Genomic DNA, 6,000 nt, shown 5'->3' on the forward strand with positions numbered 1-6,000 from the left:
ACGTGGCGTAATGGTGTCGTCACCGCTGTTAATCCTGCAAGTGTTGTGCGCTTGGGAGAAGGCTCGTAAGTACGTCATCATGGTATCATGGTACTGAATAAGTACTACTGCTACTAGTTCGTTACTCCAGTCCAGCAAAAGCAGCCATGGGAATCGCCGAATCGGATACTGACAGAGTATAAACAAGATCAAAAATAGAGATAGTCGGACTTGTAAGAAAATTGTCATTTATTAACAATGGGCGTGGCTCTTGAGTAGATGGAAATAATTGTACCTGAAGCATTTATCCGTTTCTCCGCATTTTTCGTCAGTCATGGTATTTGCTCTTGAAGTTGGTTGAACTTCGCGTCATATACCATCCATAAGAGTATCTCTAATAGACCCCGTATAATGTCGACCCGCATAACACGTTTACAGTCCACGGAACATCTGTTTTGCGAGGCGAAATCGTGCGTTGCAGAATAGACCCCGTATATGAAACTGTAGATTAAAAAAAAGCTTTCACGAGAGAAATTGCAACGACATTGATCATTCACAATTCAGCTACATACTACATTGATCATAATTCATCATATACTACATTGATCTACTACTGGGGGGGGGGGGGGGGGATTTGCGGGCTCGCGCGGCTACCAAAATGGAGGAGCTCGCGGCGGCGAGGCCGACGCGGTGGAGGAGCTCAGTCGTCGGTCAGTCCTCCTTGTCGGAGCTGACGAGGTCGATGTACATCTTCTTCTGCTCCTCGCGGACGCGCCGCCACTCATCGTCCTTTTCCTTCGCGGCGAGATTGGTCGTGACCGCGTGCTTGAAAATGAGCTCTTGGATCTCCTCGTCGTAGCGGCGACGCTCCCCCTCCTCTTGCAAGCTCCGTGCGGCAATCACGGCCGCGACCGCCTCGACATCGCCGCTGACGAAATCTTCGGGACTGATGACGCCTCGGCACGGGATCTCCTCCGGCTCCCGCTTGACGATGAATATCTCGCGCTCCTCCGGTTCCCTCTTCACGAGGAGAAGCGCCGCACTAGAGGTGAGCCACGCGGCAGAGGAAGAGCCCGCGGCCGAGGAGGGCATCCTCCCGTGTCGACGGTCGTACTCCTCCGTCTCGCGACGGAGGAGCCTTGCCGGCAGCTGGAGGCCTTGGTTGGTCCACTTCCTGATCATGTGCTTCCCCGCGCCGTTCGCGCGGACACACCGCTCGCGCTCGGGGTCGTAGCCCCTGCTGGAGCTGCGGTCGGAGCTCCACATACCACCCCTCATGGCGGCTGGAGGCGGAACGGGGCTCACGGGTGGCGAGAAATGCGAGGGAGGGAGTGGGGAATCGCAAGGAAATGCGACGGCGGGGGGACAGGGTTTCGACCCGTATCTACCCCGCAAACCCGTAGTTAGGGCATGTACAATGGTTGATAAGATAGTCTTATCTTAAGTCTTGCATGTAATTTAGATATGATAAGAAAAACATGTCTACAATGGGTCATCTCTTAGCCTTATCTTCAATAACTAGTTATTCCTAAAAATGTGTTGAGACATATTGTGCTAAGAGATCATCTCGTGTCTTTTCTTAAATAAGAGAAGACAAGCCTTTTCTTATGATTTCTCTCTCCTCCACCTCATCATTTATCTTATGTGGCATTGCTAAGATAGAACCATTGTACATGCCCTATATATGGCTTCGGAGGTGCGGTTTGCGGGTCGCGGTAAAAAAATTTACGGGCTGGACGAGTATACGGGCTCTGTTCTGTCCAGAAATCGGGCCGAACCCGTATACTCGCCGAAATTATGCGGGTTCGCGCGTTATACGGGGTCTGCTAGAGATGCTCTAAGTAGGTAATTGCTTCCCCTAAAAAAAGAGTAGCTACTGCTTCCACTTGCCATGACCAAAAGTTTTTTATGTGCGCTGCTAGCGCACCAAAATGTATTTTTCACGCGTTGGTGAGTTGTCCCAAGGCTCGTGCATTTCGTATGGCGCTGATGGAAGTGTGAAATTTACCGACCGAGGAGATTTTCAAATATTCTAGGCTGGAATGGTTCCTTATTTTATTGGATCAATTAAATTCGTCTGTACATGAGCAAATTATATTCATGTTCTGAGAGTTTGGCATCTGATGAATGATTTGATCTTTGGTAAGGGAATGGAATCCATTTCAACCTCAGTGAGCTTTGTAGAAAATTATTGGGCATCTTTCTCGTCTTGTCATGCTAAATTGCAGGTGGAGATGTGCAGTAAAGGTAAGCAAGTGGAGGTGAAATTTCAGCAAACCACTAACATGGAGAGGAAGGTTATTCCTTGGCAGCCCCACACCTCAGAGTTCTACAAGATTAATGTCGACGCAAGTTTTGTGGAGGCCATTAAAACTGCGAGCGTGTGGGTGGTTGTGAGAAACCATTGTGGACAAGTTATTATTTCTTCCTGGTATTATATTGGAGCTTGCTATAGCGTCGAGCAAGCATAACTTAGAGCGTCCCTGTCCGGCCTGTATATTGGTATGACACTTGACATGTCCGTCATTTTGGAAATTGATTGCTCCTCTGTGGCCTCTGTTCTTGGAAGAGATTGTATGGACAGGTCTTGCCTTGTTGATCTAAAGAAGGAGGTGGTAAATGTCTCAAAGATGCTGGTGACTTTACAGATTATCAACAGGAGGGCAAATCTGGTGGCTCACAAGATTGCAAAGTTTAGTTTTGATAAAAGATCTGATGGTTTTCTTTTTCATTATGTTCCGCCTTGCGTGGCAAAGTTTAAAATGAATGATTGTACGAACATTTTAAGTTAATTAATACATGGCGGGGTTCTTTAAAAAAACATTTCGCCCGTCAGTTGATATGTGACCGATGTTCTGCCCCCGACATGCAGACGATGGTGCACATCTAACCATCGATACCCAAAAGCAAATCAGAGCAAGCCACATGATCATTTGTCGGGCAGGGATCGGCCACAAAATTGTTGTGTGCACAGAGGTTTCGTTCTAAAAAAAGTTATGTACGTCGTCTTCATCCCCGCGCACGCCTTATGTCTTCTGTGGGCTGTCAACCATGTTTTCAAATATCTGGCATGGCCCTTCTCTTTTGGGCTGCCAGATAAGCGATTGGGCTTCATAGAGGCCATGAAAGAAAAGTTAACCGTTGTGGGGATCAAATTAATGACCCGCGAGAGGCGAGGGTGTTGGATCAGTCACAACTGTTTGCAAAGACAGGGGGTTTGTTCTTGGATGCATCAGTCATTGTCTTCGGGGGCATTGACGAAGCTATGTACCTAGGGTAGGGTCATGGATCTGTCCAAGATGCCCTCCCCAAGGACAACTCTAAAAGAACCAGAAGCAGTCGGAGAGAAATCATCATCCACTCGACCATGAAGTTATGTTCCACTCGATAGCCTTGAAGACACTCGACCATGCAAACAACCATTCGACCGTCAGAAGATGTGAAGACGCTCACTCCGCAACGGTCGAGATTTAAGTCATAGCTTTATGGTCATTTATAGCACTTTACTCCGAACGTTACCAGTAATGCTACTCCTTTATGAACATTGAACCCTGTGTAACGGAGGGGAGCTGGGGTCCTGGCGCACTCTATATAAGCCACCCCTCTCCTCTGGGACAAGGGTTCGCACCTTTTGTAATCCACACGCGTATATCCAGTCGACCGCCTCCGGGCTCCGAGACGTAGGGCTGTTACTTCCTCCGAGAAGGGCCTGAACTCGTAAAACTCACGTGTACAGCTCCTCCGTAGCTAGGATCTTGCCTCTACATTCCTACCCCCTATTCTACTGTCAGGCTTAGAACCACGACAGTTGGCGCCCACCTTGGGGCAGGTGTCTTAGCGACTTGTTGGAGAAGTTGCAATTTTTCCGATCCCCTTCATCATGGTTCCAGGCGGAGGTTTGGCTGAGGGCCGCGAGATCCGTCTCGGCGCGCTCGTGTTTGTCGCCGACGACTCCGCTTGGCTTCAGGAGGCTCCACTCGACGTCGACGCACTCCCCGCCCGCGGGGCGACGCACTTTCGCGCATGCGTCCGCGGCGTCCTCTTGCGGCAGCCGTCGACTCAGTATCAGTCGGCTCCAGCAGCTTTCCCCCTCCCTGCGGCCCGCCGGAGCAAACGTTCCGGTCGATTGAGGCTTCAGCGGTGGGTGAGGCATGCGGTGGCCCGCCAGTCGGCCACCCCTCAAGTCGCGGCAATCGAGCCCGACGAAACTCTCTATGGCTTGTTCGATCCGTCGACTGGATCCGTAGAGACTGCATCCGAGTGCGACAATAGCGACCCAGCGACAGAAGTTTTGATGGTCAATGGACCACGTGGTCCTCCTGGCTTCACCCGTGAAGACGGAGGTGATGGGGACGGCGATCCGTCGCGCATTCATGAAGAGTACCGCCCCGAACCCCTCTCTTCGCAGTAGAGGGAGGAACTTCGTCGCCGGAACATGGATGCACTGTATACTCCTATAGTTGGAGAAACCCCTGAGGCCCAGGCCTTGGAGTAGGCGCGCTTAGCTGGCTGAGTGCACTCGATTGGAGAACCTCCAGCGCGAACTCGACGATCGCGCTCGGCAGCGTGCTCCCGAATCCATTCGACGCCAACTTTTTCCACCTCCGACTCAGGTATACCGAACCCCGATCCAGAATCTAGCAGTTGCTGCCCGAATAGCGGAGTCGATCCAACCTTCCCAGTCAGAAGCTGGCCGAGGTCTGGTGCAGATCCGAGCTTTGCTCCGGGTGGCGGGAGAACAGAATACAGCCGTATCTCAATCGCAGAATAGGATCCATAACAGATCCGTGGTTGCAGACACAGTTCAGTCGGCCCACAGCCCAAGATTGCCCCCGAGGCGTGAAGGACGTGGAGATCGACGAGATCAGTACAGAAACCGTGAGCAGTATGATCACCGAGTCGATCGCGATGATCGTCGTCGAGTGCCCACGCATCCCCCAAGGAGTGGGTCGTACGTGCCTCGGCAACATGAAGACAGGCGCCCTCACAGTGTTGGGCGAGGGATTCCAGTCGACCCCAGGGAGCCAGGCTTTGATGCGAGATCTATTCTCGTTCAGGGCTTGGTCGACAGAAACAGAGCTCACCGAGAGGGCCATGACAGGGATCCGCAAACCAGCAGCAGGGTGCATGTCTCAGGTCCAGAGTGCTTCAGCAGAGCCATCAGGGCTGTAATGATTCCCCCCAACTTTAGGTTGGCTACTGGAGTCAGTAAGTTCACTGGTGAGTCCAAGCCTGACACTTGGCTTGAGGACTACCGAGTGGTTGTCCAGATTGGTGGCGGCAATGATGAAGTGGCCATGAAACACCTTCCTCTGATGTTGGAGGGCTCGACTTGAGCATGGCTGAATCAGTTGGCACCTAGCAGTATTTATACTTGGGAAGATCTCACCCGAGTGTTTGTCAGAACATTCGAGGGCACTTGCAAACGGTCGGCAGGTTTGACAGAATTACAGTGTTATGTTCAGAAACCGAATGAAACTTTGAGGGATTATATCCAGAGATGGATCACCCCGCACCACACGGTGGAGGATGTGTCTGATCATCAGGCAATTTGTGCCTTTAAGGAAGGTGTCAGGTATCGGGAGTTGAATCTGAAATTCGGTCGGACAGGAAATATGACTCTTACTCGGATGATGGAAATTGCCACCAAGTATGCCAATGGTGAAGAAGAACGACTCCGGAGTGGCAAGCACAAAGCAGTCGCCCATGAAGCCAGAGGAGGAAACTCCGGTCGGAAACAGAAGCGCAAGGCCGAGCCAGCTGCTCCTGGTGAAGCCTTAGCCGTGGTTCAAGGAAAGTTCAAGGAGAAGCCCAAAGGGCCGTGGAACCCCAAGAAAGTAAAAGATCAAGATGGAAATGACGTTTTGGATCTGCCGTGCCACATCCACACCAAAAAAGATGAAGAGGGTAATTTCATTTATCCGAAACACACCACTCGGCAGTGTCGACTCCTAATCTAGCAATTCCGAGAGAAACAACCCAAGGAAAAGGAGAAGGAAGCAGACAAGGCTGAGGGTGAGG

This window comes from Triticum urartu, chromosome 6, assembly GCF_003073215.2.
Source record: "Triticum urartu cultivar G1812 chromosome 6, Tu2.1, whole genome shotgun sequence".
Classification (NCBI taxonomy): domain Eukaryota; kingdom Viridiplantae; phylum Streptophyta; class Magnoliopsida; order Poales; family Poaceae; genus Triticum; species Triticum urartu.